General features: G+C 46.3%; 1 protein-coding gene across 1 annotated transcript in view; it reads right to left on the bottom strand.

The window, feature by feature from the left end:
• SORCS3 (sortilin related VPS10 domain containing receptor 3) overlaps positions 1-20,453 on the bottom strand; it is a 495,944-nt gene that overhangs the window by 58,068 nt on the left and 417,423 nt on the right. The window lies entirely within an intron of this gene.

Genomic DNA, 20,453 nt, shown 5'->3' with positions numbered 1-20,453 from the left:
AGTCAGAATTTCCAGGATAGTTAGTATAATCTGCACCTGATCCCTGCATCTTGAGAACAGAAGCAGCCTGATTCCTGTGTGAAGGGGACACCTGCCAACTGCCAGCCCCTATGCAGTTGTGGAGGAGTCTGGATTCACCTCTGAAGCTGTGGATCATTAGTGGAGTGGTGAGTGCACCATCTTTTAGTTAGACAGTCAGGGGAACTGTTTGGAAGACCTCTATTCCCTGAACTGTGTCCTCAAGCCAGGGAATAGGGGTTTGGTGATTTTATTACCAGCTGCCTATGTAACCTGTAGAGGGACTTACCATCTTATCCAACATGCACGTCTTTTTGGCTGGACTGAACTTAGGCAGCCAAGTTGCTTATTGATGCTACAGGAGATACATTGTCATAGGTCATCAAAGGCCACTACGAACCAGGAGGACAGTACATTTTTCTCTTGCTATATCAGGTCGTGTGACTGGGGAATGTCATGGGTATTATTAGCGTGGGCACTGGTGACCCTGAAAATAGTGTTTTACCTTGTTCTGTTATATTTATTTCCCATTTAATACAATTGCTCTCTTGACTACATTGTGTGTTTGTGTTATTTCTTGGGAGTCGCCAATCATCTGGCCCTTAAGTGGGAGTTGTCCTGTGCTTAGAATTTTCCTTCCAAGCTGCCTTGGTGACCCTGCTCGGAAGGAGCAAGAGAGGGGGAGCCACCACCAAATAAATTCCTAAGGGAAGAAAATAAGGAAGTTACATGACACCCTGCTGAGCTAGAGGCAGTTTCCAGATGAATCCAGGTCTGTCCATCACAACCTGTAAGGAGATTGGCATGAAAGGAGGTAGCCGGGTGGATATGATGCTACAACATCATCAACGGAGAAATAAACACTTGCTTGAACCCAACAGACAACATGGCTAGAGAAACCGAGAAATAGCGACTGGCCAGAACAGGGGCGTAAGAGCAGTCTCAAGATGAGCCACCAGGGTCTCCTTCTGCACTAACATTAGCGGACTACACAGCAGGGAAAGCAGAAGACTGCACTGGCCTTTCATCAGCAACAAAACTCACCAGAGCCACTTGCTTTCTGAACAAAAAGAAAAACATTGAAATGCTTGCATGGTAATGACAATTAATGGAAAAAACAAGGTTTCCTAAGTGGAAGGGAATATATTAGCATTCCAAAAGCACAAAGTGTTAGCTACTCTTTAATTAAATGATTTCAAAGAAGATCTTTGTATATAATTGCTATAATTTAGAAGGAAACAATACTACACTAAATGTAATTAGAGCAATATGAACTGTAAGGGATGTTTCCCTCTGTGATGCTGACATGGTTCTGGGTCACCTGATTTTTATAAGAACTGTTTTTGTTTTTTTTAATAAAAAGCTTCTTAATGCTGATAAATCATCATGATCCAGCCTTCGATGTTATGAGCTGCAAGCAGGCAAACAAAGCTGCTGTATCTCCACTCTGGCAATAATATAGTGACCGATAATACGTCCCACCAAGATCTTACAGCCCTTTTCTGATGTACAAACCCATCAACATGGTGAAGGCTGCATTTCTAGTGGTCCCGCCTCAGCATGGAGGGATGGACTACTTGACCTCTCAATGTCCAATCCAGCCCTACATTTCTGTGATTCATTTGAAGACAGAGGGTATGAACTACTTTTAGAGTAACTAAGGACAAGGAATTGTAGGAGACTATCAAAAGAATACATTCCCAAGGGAAATGGGGAAAGCCCCATCCAAGTGGGATGTGTGAAATTAGGCTCAAGAGAACATTGTAGGGAACAATCCCTGCCCTGGCAGAGGATGCAAGGGGTGAGTACCCCTACTAGACACTCTAGAGCACGAGGTTCTGTAGTGGGTTCATAAAATAGCTCAATCTGGGATCAGAAAGGCTAAGCATTTATTTTAAAGCATGGTTACAGCCAGGAAAGCAACCACAGCACTGGGACATGGTTTAAAGGTGCTCTGGTATGTAGTGGGTTACCAGGTACCTGTCTAGCATGCAGCTAATCTAAGTGGGGTTATGAAAGGAAGGTGAATGGGAGGTATCATTAGGGAGGGGGCACGTCCTCTCCTCTCCCCGTTATCTGACACTGGAAAGGCCCCAGTCGTTGGAATTGATTTGTCATTGTTCTGAGTTTGTATTTTTGGAAATAAAGCCAGGGCTGAGGAAAGGGATATGAGGAGATGTAGCTGGGGGTTATTTTTCTGTCTCCAGCTTGGAAGTCTGTACACAGAGGGCATGTCTACACTACAAACTTAAGTCACCCTATGTCAGGTCGAATTACAGCCACTGCAGTTATTACAGTGGTTCATGTCTGCGCTACCCCTCTTTCAGTTGGGAGTGCACAGCCTCACCGAGAGTGCTTCTACCAACTTACGATGAGCTAGGGTGGGGGCTGAAAGCCTGGGCTCTCAGCATCACATGCAACTCCCTGCTGGGAGTCCGGCTGTGCCCCCAGCTCTCCTAGGTTCCTGGTGGGAAGCTTCACTGCTGGAGTCTGGGTGACTGCCAGGTTCCCAGTGAGGAGGCTGGGCAGCAGCCCAGCTCAGAGCAGGAAGCTTGGACCCTGCAGGCCATCCCAGCTGGAAGCAGGGAGCCCAGGCGGCAGCTCGGCTTGGAATGGGGAGCTGGGAGCAGCTGGCCTCTAGCTGGAGCCCCTACCCTGCCCCTGTCCTGGGATGAGAGCCTTAGCTTAGAGCCTGGCTTAGGGTTCACAGCAGGAAGCCTACCAGCCTGTCCGGTCAATGTCAAGGTTCCAGCCGAGAGCCATGAAATTGACAAGCATGCCCAGCCAACAGCCAATGTAAGTAACACAGTATCTACCTGGACATAAGCCCTAGGGCTCTGGAGGGAGTGCAGTTATTATATTGCTGCAGCAGGGCACTTACATTGGTGGGAGTAAGGCTGTGGTGTAGGCACTGACATAATTAGGTTGATGTAAGATGCCTTATGTCCACCTAATAGACCAGGCCTGAGTTACCTGCCCTTTTCCATTCAACAGAACAGCTCCATGAGTGTGTCTGTCTCGTATCTGGTTACTTTACTCACTAAATTAGGGAATTTGGTTTTTTGTTTGTTTTTTTCCCCTAAATATTGCTAACTGTCAAGAGGCAATACAGACAAAGCGGAACAAAGTGAACTCTTCATTCTGTCTCATACATCCCCAATAACATTGTCAATCAGGACGTAACTGCAGCCCCTTAATTGCTAACTGGGTTGGAAGAAGATGAAAGATGAGCGCTTAGTTTTCAAGAACCTACTTTGGAAAGTCAATATGAAAAGCCATCTTTAGATTTCCCATCTGAGCGGGTCTTATCTGGATGTCATTGAGAAGCAATAAATACAGGAGCCCAGATGGCATTTAGACAGAGGCACTTTTCTGACTAAGTACACTTTAACAAGTATTCTCCACTCTGGGCCATAAAGCAATAACTTATTGTCCATAGACATGACAGATTTAGTTTTCCTGCCTCAAAGTAAACAGTTAAAATTCGTGTGGATTCCCAGCGAACACAAGAGGGTCGACTCAACCACCATCATTCTCAGCTCTCAATTAAGCGATTGCTAAGGAACCACAAATCCCATCCCAATCCCTTCTGTTACAGAAATTAGGTTATGCTTTTATTGCGGGGCTGAATGTAATTGATTTGCGAGCAAATTATTAGAAACCTAGAAAACAGTTCTGAAACGCCTGCAGATTTACGATGAAGTCATTTCAGAAAAGGTCAGTGGCAACACTGCTATAATTAAATCTTTAATTAATTTTTTAAATACACAACAACTTACAAATGCAGTATAAATTGACCAGACGACCTTGCAGGAAATTATTACAGAGCTCTTTCATGTTGTACAATAATCTAGCAGGCCGGAGAATTGCATTTCCTCTCCCTCCTTGTTTTAATTGACGATGGAGTTTCATGTTTGTTGCGTAGCAATATCAGAAGTGGTGGATCGGGCCAGGGACTTGGATGGCTTAGGGGTTATGGAACACCAAATTTTTGCCCTCCATCGATTCAAAGCCTACCCCAGCTTGGTAAGTGAGAAAAAGTTCTAACAACATCACAGCCAATGTGTTCCCTAGACAAAAGGACTTAGTGGTAACAGTCTGGGTCCATTGCTGCTGGTGGCTGGGGATGGGACACTAGCGGGGGAAGGCTCTGAATTACAAAAGAGAATTCTTTCTCAAGTGTCTGGCTGGTGGGTCTTGCTCACATGATCAAGGTCTGACTGCCATATTTGGGGTGGGGAACGAATTTTCCTCCAGGTCAGACTGGCAGAGACGCTGGGTTTTTTTTTTTTGCCTTTCTCTGCAGTATGGGGCATGGGTCACTTGCAGGTTTAAACTAGTGTAAATGGGGAATTCTCTGCAACTTGAAGTCTTTAAACCATGGTTTGAGGACTTCAATAACTCAGCCAGAGGTTAGGGATCTATTACAGGAGTGGGTGGGTGAGGTCTTGTGGCCTGCAACATGCAGGAAGTCAGATCATGATGGCTCCTTCTGATCTTAAAGTCTATGAGTTTAAAAAAAGTCAATGACTGCTGTCAGGACCAGCTTTATGACCCGCGGCGCCCGATTCGAATACCCGGGGGTGGTCCGGGGTTTCGGTGGCACTTCGGCGGCGGGGGATCCGCTCCAGGTCTTCTGCGGCACCACAGGACCCCAAACCACCGAAATGCCACTGAAGACTCCCAGAGCGGGGCCCTGTTAGGTGTGGGCGCGGGGCCCTCTTAAGCACAGGGCCTGATTCTGGGGAATCAGAAGAATCGGCCTAAAGCCGGCCCTGTCACCCCGCTCTGGCCCGGAAGGAGTTAAAAGCAGCCCTGCAGTGGGCTGTGGCAGGGAAAAGCCAGACTGATTGGGAGAAGCAGCCACAGCTGAGGCCACACCCCAGTCAGGCCCCAGCTAGCCCTATGAGAGGGCTGAGGGACACACTCTCTCTAGCTCCCTAGAGAGAGGAGGACCTGGCTGCCTGGGAACTGAGAAGGGTATCTAGGGTGGAGCAGTGCTGGGGAAGGGCAGAGGGAGCTGGGGAGCTCCAGTCTAGCTAAGCCCCAGGCTGCAGGCTGAGTTAAGGTCCCACAAGCCCGTACTAGGGTTGCAGAAGTGCAGCTCAGGAATAAGCAGAGGCAGCTGGTCCAAACCCCACTTGCCAATGATGAGCGGTTTATAGACTGCAGTCCACCCCAGTGAGCAGGGGCTAGATAGTGACAGGCAATAGCCACTGAGGCAAGGGAGGGATAGGGGTTGGGAGTTCCCCTGGGAGGGGAGACCCAGACTGAGGGGGTACTGCCAGGGGGAGAAACCCTAACCTAGAAGGGCACTGGGGTCTGGGAGGGACATGGGGGCCAGGGTAGGCGAGACAACAGCCTACAGAGGGCTCTCTGAAGGGCGGAGCACTAATTCCCTGGACAACCAGCAGGAGGTGCTGCAGTGGTGAGTCATCACCTCGCCACAGCAAGTGCCTCCTCAGTCCTAAATCAATCCTCTTTATATCATGTTTGAAGTAACCTGCCAGTGTAATATACAGGGCAAACCTGGGTGGCTGCTGTGTGTATTTGGTTGGACCTGTTCTCTGGATATATAAAGGCCTTTGGTCTCCAGAGTTGCCTCTTTAACTTGTAATGGAAGCTAGAGCACTGGGGCATTTGCAATGCTTCATATTGTTGACTGAATCTTACAGACCTCTCATTGACAATATAAGGTTTTATGGAGCATGAAGATGCCAAGTGGAAAGTGAGCGCTAAGAACATCGCGCAGAGGCCCTGACCTCACAGTCACAGCAACCATCTTCATTCTTTCTGCAACTATTAGTACTTTCCTTCCATTGTTAACATCAAGGTTGGTGAGATAACAATTTGCCTCACTTTGTTTCTCGTACAGGCCACAACACAATCCCCTTTGAAGTTAGATGTTGTCAGGATTTGGCCCAATACAATATACGATTTATTTACAAAATACTTTAAAGTTGAATTTTTTTTCTATAAATACATTAACTAATTAATTAAAATCCTAGCAATCTAGCCCCTTTGTAATGTACCCTGTGGCATGACACTCCATATTCTTCATCGAAATATGGTTATGATATGCACATGGCCTAAGGAAGATATATATTTATACAAGATGGGTCTTGTAAGATACCATTGGACAGGTTATAATTTACTAAAAGTGATTATCCAGTTTGTATGCATGCATCATTTCTGTATCCAACCAGGGCCGCCCAGAGGGTTCAGGGGGCCTGGGGCAAAGCAATTTCAGGGGCCCCTTCCATAAAAAAAATTGCAATACTATATTCTTATGAGGGCCCCTGCAGGGCCCAGGCAAATTGCCCCACTTGTTCCCCTGCCACGGGTGGCCCTGGGAAAAATAAACCTTCTGCATCTCGGCACAAACCCAGTTTTAAGAAAACTTCTTTACAAGGTATCACTGGTTCTCAGCATCAGCTAGTGCTAAAAGGAACTAAAGCTCATTAAAAGGGTTGGACAAATATTTTCATTCAAAACTTTTTTTGGATCAAAAACTAGGGGTTTTTAAAAAGCAGAAAAAAATCACGGACAATGTCTGCTTTCCTTCAAAATTTGTTGTGTTTTTTTTAATTGAAAAGTTGAAATTAGTCTGCCAAAACCTGAATATAGTTTGGGGTTTAAGAAGTATGTGGCCAAATATTTGCTGCTTGCTGTGTTTGATTGTTTAAAGAAACAATAAAACAAAATTCTGCTTAAAAAAAATCCAAAACTTTTGAACCACCTCAGCTTGTGACCAAATGCCTGAGCCCATCCAGTCAGAGATTTTTCCAGGTTTCTGATACTCTGCTGGCTTTCCTGACTCACATCTGTCTCCATAACTTTGGGTTCATTTAGCTTAGAACATAAGAACAGCCATAATGGGTCAAACCAAAGGTCCATCCAGTCCAGCATCCTCTCTACCAACAATGGCCAATGCCAAGTGCCCCAGAGGAAGTGAACCTAACAGGTAATGATCAAGTGATCTCTCTCCTGCCATCTATTTCCACCCTCTGACAAACAGAGGCTAGGGACACCATTCCTTACCCATCCTGGCTAATAGCCATTAATGGACTTAGCCTCCATGCATTTATCTGTTTCCTAGAGACTGGCTCGTGGGGTCCCTCACAAACTGGAGATGGTTACTGTGGGTTTGTCTTTAGTATAGTTTATGTACATACTCCACGAACTGAGCATTTGAGCTTGTTCCAGAATCTGGGATGAGCCTATGTTGTGAAAACTGAAATGCTCAAAATAGCACATTCATGTGAATGGACACAGGGTGCATAAATTAAATTAACCCAGGGGTTCTCAAACTGGGGGTTGGGACCCCTCAGGTGGTCACGAGTTTATTACTGGGGGTCGCGAGCTGTCAGCCTCCATCTCAAAGCCCGCTTTGCCTCCTGCATTTAAAATAGTGTTAAATAAATAAAAAAAGTGTTTTCCATTTATAAGGGGGTGAGGGGTGTTGCACTCAGAGGTTTGCTGTGTGAAAGGGGTCACCAGGACAAAAGTTTGAGAACCACTGAATTAACCCCTCTGAAGCCTCAGGGAATCCAGGGGAGGGGGGGGTCTCTCTTGGTAGGTTGGGAAGGAGGTAGATGGTGTAGGATATTGCTCTTCTTATGTGATCCCTCCCACAGTGGCTAATTTTAAATGAAGCTGCCCTCCTCTGACATGAATCTCCCTATGGCACTGAAATTAAATATAGACTATAACTTGGCATTTGAGACGTGAAAGGGATGGTAGCCCTAATGGAAAAGCTAACAGCTTGGCTCTTCTGCAAGCCTCAAACTGCTGAATGAGCTTTAGGGTAGGGAAAGTTGTGCCTCCCAGACAGCCTGGCTCTGACCCCTATCCGACCCCTACCCACTTCCTGCCCCCCAACTGCCTGCCCCGCCTCAGAATCCTGAACCCATCCTGCTCCTTGTCCCCTCACTGTCCCCCAGAGACACCACCACCAAACACCACCCTGGGACCCCACCCCTGCTCCCCTGTCCCCTGACTGCCCTGACCCCTATCCACCCCCCCACTGAGTCCTGACAGACCCCCCAGAATGCCCACAATCCAACCCCCCTGTTCCCTGTCCCCTGACTGCCTCCTCCACCTCTGTCCTCTCCCTGTCCCCTGACTGTCCCTGGGACTCTCTGACCCTTATCCAACCCCCCTGGCCCCGGCCTCTTACCCCCGGCTCCTCCTATCACCCGGAGCCTCAGCGCGTCGCATCCAAGAGCATCCCTGAATAGCGATGCAGCTTACCTCTGGCGGGGCCTGAGCTCCTCCCCTCTCAGAGCCTCGCGGTAAGGGGGTGGGGCCTGAGCTCGCAGCCCCGCCCCCTTACCACGCAGCTCTGAGTGGGGCTGAGCTCAGGCCCCGCCAGAGATACGCTGCAGCTGTTCAGGGAAGCTCCTGGATGTGCTGAGGCTCTGGGAGAGGGGTGGGGTCGGGCCGGGAGCCTCAGCCATTCTCTTAGGGGCCCCTGCGGAGTCTGGGGCCTGGGGCAAATTGCCCCCTCCTCTGGGCGGCCCTGTATCCAACGTTAGGAATATTGACTACGTAACAATTACAACTGGGTGTATATTTGGGAGACATCCACCAGACAAGCGGCCATCAAAGCCTTGATGGGCCATTAGGAAGAAACACTAAGACTTTAAAGATACTAATCTCGCTGCTTCCTAGAGGTGTAACACTACCAGGTCAGGTGGTCCTGTCACCTGGTACTAAGAACCATCTTGGACTTCTAGTAATTTTCCATTAAAAGGAAGGGGAGGTCAAGACTGGGAAACAAAAGATTCCCGCCTTATGTAAATCTAATTTAAGGCTGGGGAGTAAGGCAAACAGGACTCTCCTCCATTGCCTACCAAAGAAGAAAGCCTGCTGAAAGTTCCTGAAGGGACAAAGGAACTAACCTGAGGGGAAAGGTAGGGGTGAGTCCAGACTGAGACTGGGTCCAGCCTGTAAAAAGAAATAACTGAAACTCTAGCTACAGAAACTCTGCAACTTGCCCAAAATAACATTTAGGTTTAGAAATTACTTCTTGAAACCAGTCTCTTTAAGATCTTAAACTTATTATGTGTGTTTTGTTTCATTTGCTCATAATCTTTGTTCTGTTTGCTATTATCCCTTATAGTCACTTAAAATCTGCCTTTTACAGTTAATAAAGTTGTTTTGTTTATTATTAAACCCAGTTTGTGCAATTTCTGAGTGGGGTGTAAGAAGTTGTGCATCTCTCTCTTTACATTGAGGGAGAGGGTGAATGTTTATGCGCTTGCACTGTGCAGATCTTTCTATACAACACAAGACAGTATTATTTTGGGTTTATTCTGCAAAGGGGGTGTGCACATGAGTGCTTGGTGAATCCTCTCACACAGAGCTGACTTCAGTCTGTGTCTGCAGCTGGATGTGGCTCTACCTGTACGTGTACTGCAAGAGGATGCAGAGCCTAATTCAGCAAAATAGGGAGAGCGAATCTAGGCTGGTGGAGCTCAGTAAAACCTCAGTACCTCAGGTGGCATCCCAGAAGGAGGGGTCCAATCCGTCACATACCCTACTCAAGCAATGTGAATGTGTCCACACAACACTGTGAGACATTTATCGATACGGGAACATATTCTACCTTCAGGTTCCAAAGGTGGAAACACAATTAGAAACAGTAAATATTACATACATAAATACATAAACAATGGATGAGTGACTCCATCTTAATTTGTAGGATGGCATTCACAAAGCCTTAGGCATGTCTCTGAAGCAAATGCCTCCTACAACTCGGGTGGCCCAGCCACTGGTATTTAATGGAAGCGTCAGAGAAGTATTGGTTTTGCAGCTTTGAAGAAAAACCTAGTGGCATGTGGAATTCTCCCCTATTAGCAAAGGGTGGGGTGTCCCATGTCCTGTCGATCAAAATTCACTGGATGTAAAATTCACTATAATTGTGTGAACATCAACTCAAATTTGCCATAAAATAACAATGTTCACTTCTGCAGCCTCGATTTCAAAGTTCTTCCTAAGAGTTAATTAAGCACTGCAGCATCCTTGTGAGTTACACAAGTATTACCGTTTCCATTTCCAATGGGTGAAATGAGAAAGAGACGGGAAGGGGTGTGGTCAGTGCTACCCAAGGAGTCAGCAGCTCTGCACAGTCCAAGTCTAAGTGTCCTCCAGTCCTGTCTTCTAACCACTGCACTGCCGGTTCCAGCCCTTTCACTAAAAATGTCTCTATAGCATAGTCTCAACAGAAATATATGTGGATCCCCACCGCCTATGGAAGGAGGTAGAAGATTCTCTGTAATGCGCAGATAGACTTTTAATAGATATTAATGCCAGAAGAGATCATCAGGTCACCTAGTCTGACCTCCTGTATAGCACATGCCAGAGAATTTCCCCCAGTTACCCCTGCAACAAGCCCAATGACTTCTGAGCAAATAAACCAAAACACCAACAACCGCACCCAGAATGCAATGTGTGTTCCTGCTGCAAACTCTTGACCCGGTGTGCCTAAAGAGGCTGCAGCAAAGGAGCACTGGCTCCCGAACGCAGACTTAGCATTTAGGGCTCAACCCGTGCAAGCAACAGCTGAACAATTGCAAACTGGGCCAGTGGGGTTAGCGGCTATGAACGGAGAGCCAGAGCTGAGCCATTCCCCAGGAATTAAACATAAATTATGACTTTGACGACAAGCAAATGGGCTGTGTAACCTTCTGATTGTTTTTTATTAGGGTTTAGATGGAATTGGGGTGAAAGGAGGTCACCGGTTACATAGAAACTGGATGGAATGAGAGAGAGACAAAGAACAAGAACCTAATGAAGAGAGACACAGACCAGCAATTAGGGAGAGTGGAAGAGGAGACTGAGTGATATTATCTAATGACTGGCAAGATGATGCAGGCAGCGAGAGACTGGAAGGGAAGTATAGAAGATGAACGATGACAGTTTATAGGAAGGCAATCGCCGATGAAAAACACTCTATAATTTTTCTCCAAACAATAAATAGGGCCTTTAAAAGCCACTTTGAAGCTTTTAATTCAGTTCATTTCACCTGACCGCTGGGCCAGAAATGGCTGCTTCGGGGCAACTGGATGACATAAGTCAAGGCTGCCTGCACTTGTCTCTGCATGTGGGAAAAGATGAGAAGAAATGGTAATCATCTTTGGAAAGGGGGAGACAAGATCTAGAAGGGGTAAGAAGACAGAAACCTTTTTTTACCAAATCAAATATATGGTCCATTCAGAAAGGAATTGGGTCAGATCCTCTGCTAGAGTAGATCAGCACACCTCCACCAGGTTCAATAAAGTTATCCCAATTTACTCCCACTGTGGATCTGGCCCATGGTGTCAAGAACAGTCTGACAACTTAAACCCTGTTTTTATGGATACAATAGGTTGATCAGCTCCATCTAATACTTTCTATTAGAGACGGCACAGTGCCAGCCAATCTGGATTTCAGAACTATACAGATCCAAGCTTTTGGTTTAGTCCATTACAAAGGGTTGACTACAAAAATCGGGATCTGGGTGCAGCTTCCGAACCCCACAAAACCCAGGGAAGGTGTCTGGATCGCGTTTGAATTTGGGCCCATCAGTATACCCACGTGCGCTCTCTCTTAAAATGAGTTATTCTGCAGTTTGTCTTCACTAAAATGCTGTCACAAGCACCAACCCTAGAATAACAAAGGAGGGAGGCAGGTCATCAGAGGAAAAAAAAAAAAAGATCTGGGGGTAGAAACTGGTCTCAGCATTATTTTTCCTGTGGTTATTTACACCAGAAGGAAATAAAATATAAAGAGCACAAAATACCTTGCGATGTAATTTTTAGACAACACACCCACCCTCTGCTTAAACTTTGTATCTCTTCTGGACACAGGGAGTGGCAGCATAAGTTCTGGAATGTCAGTCATTAAAAGCTGTTGGCAAACATTGGGATTCACAGACTACATCACGAATAGACCCTTATTACAACTTGCCTAGGCTTGCGAGTAAACCACTGGTTTAGCCCTAAGGAGCTCAAAGTTCAAATCTCAGCTCCACCACAAAATCCCTGTGTCAAGCCACTTCATCTCTCAGTTTCTCACCTGTTAGATGGGATACTCCTCCTTCCTTGGGCTGTCTTATCTATTTAGTTTCTATACGCGTTGGGGCAGTGACTATCCCTTAATAGGTCCTACCAAATTCACAGTCCATTTTGGTCAATTTCACTGTCAGAGGATTTTAAAAGTCGTAAATTTCATTATTTCAGCTATTCAAATCTGAAATTTCACTATGTTGTAACTGTCGGGGTCCTGACCCAAAAAGGAGTTGTGGAGAGGGGGCCTGCAAGGGCATTGTAGTAGGGGCTGCGGTACTGCTACTCTTGCTTCTGTGCTGCTGCTGATGGCTGCGCTGCCTTCAGAGCTGGGCAGCTGGTGAGTGGCGGCTACTTTACTTCTGCGCTGCTGCTGGCAGGACGCTGCCTTCAGAACTGGGCATCTGGACAACAGCCGCCACTCTCTGGCCACCCAGCTCTGAAGTGCAGAAGTAAGGGTGGCAATACCATGACTTCCCTAAAATAACCTTATGACACCCCCCCTGGAACTCCCTTTTGGGCCAGGCCCCTCAATTTGAGAAACCCTGGTCTCCCCCGTGAAATCTGTACAGTCTAGGGTAAAAGCATGCAAAAGACCAGATTTCACGGTCCGTGACGCATTTTTCATGGCTGTGAATTTGGTAGGCCCCTAAGTATAGTAAAGTCAGGCACTGGTACTGGCTGGGGCCTTTAGTATCTGCCATTCTACAGATAACAAGATGGCTTCCTTTTCGGCAAGCTCCACAGACAGCACTTGACCAAATGTTCTCGGAGGAGGACGCCACTACCCCTGTAGGTCAGAAGTGGGGTATGATGGAGGTGATGGAGTGAGAGGGGAAGAACCGCCATCCAATGCCATAAAGTTTCTGGGATGGTAGAGAAGATCCAAGAGCCCAATGCTGTCAGTATAGTCCCTCTCATCCATGCTATGGTCTCTTTAAAAAAATGGCCACATATTTACTCATCCAGTCAATGGGCACGTTCTTTACAGTGCTGGCATGAGAGTGGAAACCCTGCCAATTATACAGTGAGATGCGATCCTCGAGTTAGCGAGCGACACCAAATGCAATTAGTGAGTAATCTGCAGAACACAGTGATGAGGTGGCTCTTCGGCTTGAGCTGGATTTATGGATTAGTCGCACGGCTCCACATGGAAAAGGGGAGGGAGGACAAAAAAAATTAAACAATATCAAAATACGAGTTTACTGAACAATAAAACCAGGCTTTTGAAATCTGATTTAAAAAAAATATATATTTCTGATGTTTCCAAACCACTTTACATGACAATTGCTTCAAAAGAGATCCCAGACACATGAAAGGGAGCATGAGAAACACGGAGTGTGAATTATTAATGCTGGTTTTCAGAAGCGTTTACTTTCTTTTTTTGTGGCACTCATGAAAGGCAGCTAGTCTGACAACTTTGAAGACTCAAGTCCTCTTTCTTCCCCAGAACAGGTACTGCATGTACAACAGCAGCTTCCCCACACCACGACTGGGTCTGCATGCACTGTCCATGGGGGGAAAGCAGTGCAACACCATCTCTTTAGCCCATGCTTCCCTTATTGACTTCCTACCAGTGTCATAGAATAGCAGGGTTGGAAGGGACCTTAGGAGGTATCCAGTCCAACCCCCTGCTCAAAGCAGGGCCAATCCCCAACTAAATCACCAAATGGCCCCCTCAAGGATTGAACTCATAACCCTGAGTTTAACAGGCCAACACTCAAACCACTCAGCTACCCCTCCCCACAGCTCTTGTGGGGGACGGCACTGGTCTGAGACCCTTCCACTATGCATCTCACACAGGCCATCAAACAGGTATAAATTATTTATTATTAATTATTATTATTATTATTGTGGTAGCACCCAGGGGTTCCTATTAGGGATTAGGCCCTCTTCATGCTACATCCTGTGCAAAGTGCAAGAAAAAGATGGTGCCTCCCTTGGAGGGCTTGGTTACTGCCAGCTGGCATGCACGGGGTGAACTTGTGCCCTGCAAAGCATTGCTGAGCATACTCCTCAGAGGGGTCAAAACCCCACAAATGCTCAGCTGAGAGTTCAGGACTTACCGCACCCAGCGCTGCACAGGGACAGGCCCTGCTGAAGCAGACAGTGGATGCTGGTGGCCAGACCCACCAACTAGGGGGAAGTGAAATCATCCTTCTGACAACGTTCCAGTGCCAATGCTTTTCTTTAGTCACTTGGAAACAATGATTGAGAACAACACAAGTCAGAACTGTCTTTGCCACCCCCGCAGGGCCTGGCCCTAGCACTTCTTCACAAGGACTTCGCAGCCCTCCTCCACTCAGGTCCCTTCCTCTCAAACCTTCTTGCTTGACAGGTGCAGTGAGCTCTCCTCCCCTGTTTGATTCTGTGCCTAAAGTGTCAGGAAAACAAGTGACTAAGCACTAGCCAAGGATTCAGGTAGACCTGTGTTCTATTCCCAGCTCAGCCAGGGGGTGACCTTGGGCAAATCATTTTAGTGCTCGTTGCCTCAGTTTCACCACCTGTAAAATGGGGCTCATGCACCTCACCTCCTTTGTGAAATGTCTTGATCTACCGATGACAAATGCAGTAGAAGAGGTAGGGATTATTATATATGATTTTCCTGTAGGGCACACGACTAGGAACGAACACAGGACCTGCAACTACAGCTCTCACCGTTAAAGGGCCAGAACAGGTGCACTGAGACATACTGCAAGACCCAGTACCCTCTGCCAGGGGGTTGTCAAGTTCTCCAGGAACTCATGTAGGGCCACAGACACCCTCTTTCCTTCTCTCCTTTCCTGAGATGCAATGAATAAATACTTGATGGCTTGAGAATGATCACTTTAGAAGCAGAGATTGTGATCAGCCTATTAAAATGATCTAGAAGGGCAGCATGCACCACTAGCATCATCAATACAATGCTCTTTCAGCCTAACTAGCTGAATTCACGCAGCAAGCCACAGGCTTAACAATTATACAGCTGCTGGAGGAGAAAAAAAGATGGAGGTTGGAAAGGATACTGGTTAAATTAATGACCATTAGTAATATTTGTGGTCCTGAAAGCTAAGAAAATGCTACAGCCAATCAAATGTTATGGTTCCAGGTATAGGTTGACCAGGAACAGGGATAGCATAAGAATCCCCACAGACACACTCATTTTCTAGCATGGCATAAAATTGACAATCAGTATTAGTGGGATGCTCATTTTCCACTGAAGCCTCCAGTACAGACTATTTCCAGAGGTGGTTTGAAACCTGATCAGATGAGCCAGTGGCTTGGCTCACTATGATAAAGACTAATATCTAAAATAAAATAAAATAAATCTTTGCTTCCCTCACTCAATATTCTTATTTTTGGTTTTTGTTCTCCAGCCAAGTTATATCATCTTGATGCGGGATTTTTTGTTTGTTGATTTGTTTCCCTTTCTTTCATTCCAAGATGACTTCTCTGTTTTCTCGCGGCTCATTTTGATTCCACATCAGCTCGCTGAAGTGGAGTCCATATATCGATACATTTTAAGTTGAAGACCTTTGCTTCTCTCCTCTTGAAGGCTTCAGCTGCATTTTCCATTATGCCCTCAAAGCAGACCACAGTTGCCTGCTGCAGTTTTCATCATTTCATAACCACAGGATTGTGCAGTGAATCAGAAGGACAGACGTCATAATATTGCCAGTAAACCCCACTTTAGAAACTGGTCTGCCGCCAATAATAAAGCCAGTTGCATTTCAAACAGATAATGCAGTTGTAAAGCAGACTCCAAATAAGATAGGAAGGAAAACTTCATGGCAGGATAAAACTAGTCTAAGGGAAAAAACACCCAGAGCCGTTTTCGGATAACACCACTAGACAAATTGGACAAACAGGGTTTTGAGACAATCCACCAAACTATACAGTGTATTCTTCCCCCAGAATAATGGCATTTTTATGAGACTTGAGAGCTTATGGCAATCTGCCCGGTGGATCAGCTTTACATCCCCTGGGTGTAATAGCAGAGCTCAGAGTTCCCTAAGCCCGCAAGCCCCCACACACATTTCCCCTTCACTAAGTTGTATGCTGGAAGCTGCCAACCCCATTTTCCCTTCTACAGATCTAGGGTGGATGTCTACAACCAGCGCTCCTTTCCCCTGGATTCCGTCTCCCGTTTTAGTTCTCTCTTTGGCTTACTAGCAGCAATGGCTGAACATCTTCATAAGGGACAGACAAGGTGGGCGAGGGAATACCTTTTATTGGATCAAAGGCTGTTGGTGAGAGTCGTCCAATAAAAGATATTCCCTCACCCACCTGGTCTCTCTAATATCCTGGGACCAACATGGTTACAAAACCACTGCCTACATCTTCATAAAAGGCTTTTTCAGGAAGTTTGGCTCAGATACTCAAAGGTATTTAGGCTTCTAACCTCCACTGAAATCAGGGCTGGAGCTTAGGTTCTCAAGCCCACCCAGCCTCCTGGGGCCTGAGAAGTTCTGCTACTTTTAGCATACTAGCTTCAGTTCCACCAGTATGGGTCTGCCTACCCAGCCTGGGAGGCTGGCTCCCAGCTGCAATGCAGACAGACCCTTGGGGGTATTTCAATCTCCATCACCCAATGAGATCCCATTACCCGTTCAGCAAAAAGACGGCCAATTAGCGTCAGCTGTGCTGAATTTTAGCTATGGTTTCTTGTCCACTAGGAAGCAACCAAGAGCAGCAAACCATTTCACGTGGCCCACAGGGCAGGAACTGTTCACTATCACATCAGAGCTTTCAGCTGGGTTCAGGTCTGGAAGCCAAGATGGCAGGCACCAATAGCTCCAAGCCATCCAGTACTCTGTGAATGCTCCCTTTATAGGCTTGATCTTCACCTGGGCCTCCATCACACCTTGCCTCTGCTATCTGCTCTCCCCTCATGACTCCCTGTGATGTGCTGCTGAGATTTTAACCGGGGGTTCCTGCATAATATGCCTGCGTCACCCCAGATTTTCCATGTGTGCTTGGAAAGTGAGATGATGGCATGGGATCTGTTCACTGGTTTTCCCACGTAAACAGAACTGCCTTCTCATATCTGTAACTAAGCAGGGAGGGAGCAGCAGTGTACTTGCTGGAAATGTTGGTACTGAATGCTCCTACAAAGCATGCTGAAGCCCAGCGCAAGCAGCATTCAAGAGCAGCAGTTTCAAAGGTGGGCTCGTGTGAAGGCCGTGTAGGGGAAGGTTTGCAGAACTCTTAGCCCAAGACGTGAATGAGCAGCAATGACAGTCATAATGCTAACAAGAAAAAAACCCTTCTCTGGTCCCGTGTGTGACAACTGTAGATTGGAAGCATTTTGGGAAAGGGACAGTCTTTGCTTTTGTGGAGCTTTAAGCCCACCAGGGGAAGGGAGGCAGTCCAGTGGCTAGGGACCTGGCTTAGCACTCAGAAGATGTGGGTTCTGCTCCCAGGTATGTGCTCTTCAGCAAGTCACTTCATTACTCAGAGCCTCAGTTTCCCCATCTGGCTTATCAATATACAATTTTTGTCCTGCTATGACTATAGATTAGAAATTGATACAACTCTCTAGTGGAGTAGCATGAAGGTGCTTATACTGGTATAGTTTGTTCCCATATTGTTAAATCAGTATAACCATGCACACTGGGGGGGTTACTGATTTAAATATATTGCCAGAAAAATTGCAACCTCAAGGAAATAATTAAATCAGTATAAAATCTGGGTATAGACTAGGCTTTACATCGTAAATTCCCTGAGGCAAGGATGGTCTCCCTATGTGTAAGAATTCAGCACAAAGGGACCCCCAACTCAGAGGAGCTCTAAGGACGCAACTGTAATACAAATAAATAATAATAGTCAGCATAACAAGAAGTAATAAATAATGAATTCCCCCAGGAGATTAGGCTAGGAAGTAGCCGAGGCACCGAGCAATCTGGTGCATTTCAATGGCAACGGTGTTACTTTTCCGAAGTCCCAGGTACTGGCTGTGATCGCTGGCAGGAATATTTTAGCCGTTTCCAGGAAGGGGCAGGGGACTCCAGAAAATCAACTCAATCCTTGTTTTGGTTTCAGGGCATTTGAATACTGGGCTCCCTGGAGCCCCTCCAGCATAGCATTGCCCCTGCCTGGCAGCCTCAGACTCCCCAGCAGCCCCATGCACCACTGAGGAATGAAAGCTCCCCGTCCTGCAAGCTGTGCTTTGCTGGAGGATCCCTGAAATCACTGGAAGTGCTGCACGGCCACACAGGTCCCACCTGCCTGCAGTTCTTCTGCCTCGGAGTCCCCATGAGCCCAGAATGACCTGGCTCTGTCCGTATGGATCAGCTCTCTACAATTCATCTTCAGGGAAATATTTAGAAAAGTTGCATGAGAACCATTTCCTAGCTAGGTTATAAATGAGCTGTTTTACTATTCAGCACCTGGGAAAGTGTGGGCAAGAGTTTCTATGCACATTTCTGGCAAGCAAAGGGCCACGTTTCTTCTACACCTTTTATAAACTCCTATGAACATTATTATACTGGCCTCAATATTTAAAAAGAAAAAATGCCTGTAAGGATTTCAAAAGGAAAACAAACCAGTACCCAGTAAAGTTGGCATCAAATGGCCAGCAGTACTGGCTTCCTACATTCTCCCTGGAAATACTGGAAGGACAAATAATAATAATCTTGGATTTGAAAAGCATGTTTCATCTGAAAGGAAACCATATTGTACCTGGGCCGAATTCTTAGCTACTGTAAACTGGGTTAGCTCCACTGACTACTAATGTGCTGATTTACACAAGTGGAGGGCCTGACTGTCCATATAGGTATGAGTGAATACAACCGCTTCACCCACTTCTGTATTTGGGAAACTGCAGATGCATAACAACGGTGCACAATATAACAATGCAGAGAAACCACTATATTGACCAGGACTCATTGAGGAAAATGTGGTAACCAGAATTGGTTGCCCAGAGTGAACAGCTTAGGATCCAGCCCTTTCTTTATTCAGAGCTACCTGCTGACCGCCAAAATGACATTTACTCCATTTTCCTGAAATGTTAAGTATTTGCCCGCATTACTACTTATTGTGTTTTGCTCTTGTCAGGTAGTAGTTGCACATGACAAACTAGCACACATGCACACACTCCACAAAAGCTGGTTTCCCTGCCAAGATGTCAAAATGGTCCATTGATTAAATTTACAAATTCTCATGGAAACTCACAAAAATCCGTTATTGCCTATGAAGCAAAAAAAACACAAAGGAGAGTTCTGTGAAGGTGCATCCTTGTTTCCAGTTGGAACATCACTCTCTGATGGACAAACTACAAGACACCATCATCAACAATGTAATTCAGAGATTGAGCGGTTATAAAGCTAGACGTGACCATCTTAACAAGCTGAACTGACCTCCTGTGTAACACAAACCATAGGACTTCCCTGCATTTATTCCTGTTTGAACGAGAAAAACATGCAACCTCGACTTAAAATAATAAGGAAGCTAAGCACATTGCTCTCTCTCAAATGTGAAGCAGCCAAACCAGAATCAAGTTTCATGGATTCACTCTTCTGGGGAAGATTCTGGAGCTGAGTTATGACTCTCTGCCCCAGCTACGTGGCACAAAGAAGCCATCACCCAACTGCACATGCCTAAAAGAGAATAGGAGTACTTGTTCTTTTTGTGGATACAGACTAACACGGCTGCTACTCTGAAACTAGAAGAGAATGTCACTTGTGTAGGAGAATTTGGTGGTGCAGCTGCACTGCAGCTGGGCCTGGTGCCCTTCCCGGTACAGTGGGCATGTTGGGAGGTCTGGCAGACAGAGAATCAAGCTCCGTATTGAATACCCTGGGCTAGATCTTCTCCTGCAATGAGTTCCCTTTGGCACAGGAGAATTGGAGGAAGGGCTGTCAGAGAGCCAGTGACACCTCCTCATTCTCAAGCTGCCAAGGCCCCAGCCCTGACACACCCCATATGCCAAGAAAGGAGGTGTGGTTGCAGGCTCCACTGACTTTCTGCCAGCTGAGAGATTCAGCCCCCTCCCTGGAAATTCTCAACTTGGCAGCTACAGCTAGATTCCAGCCCTTTGTGTAAGAAATTGACAGGTTCTATGTACTAGAGATATCTAATTCCTTGGGACCCGTACGGCTGCAACAATGCTGTATAGACTCTCTATCCAACACTTTCCCTACAATACGGTTAATTCACTCTGCGTAAGATTGATGTATTGCCATTATTTGTGGAAAAGATACCACGATGAATCACAAAATCCAATTCCAATGAAAGCACATCCCAACTCCCAAAGCCCTTATCTGATTCCAGACTTCTCAAGAGACGGGTGGCATTCCTGTCTAGTATTCCACTCCACATTGACGATTAATAGTAATGCTACCTGAGAGCTACACACCCCCCACCTTCCTGAAATACAAGCATACAGGAACGACGGAGACTAGAGCA

The sequence above is a fragment of the Gopherus evgoodei genome, chromosome 7 (genome assembly GCF_007399415.2).
Source record: "Gopherus evgoodei ecotype Sinaloan lineage chromosome 7, rGopEvg1_v1.p, whole genome shotgun sequence".
Classification (NCBI taxonomy): domain Eukaryota; kingdom Metazoa; phylum Chordata; order Testudines; family Testudinidae; genus Gopherus; species Gopherus evgoodei.
Note: the sequence above shows the minus strand (reverse complement) of the source record. Positions and strands in the feature narration are given on the sequence as shown.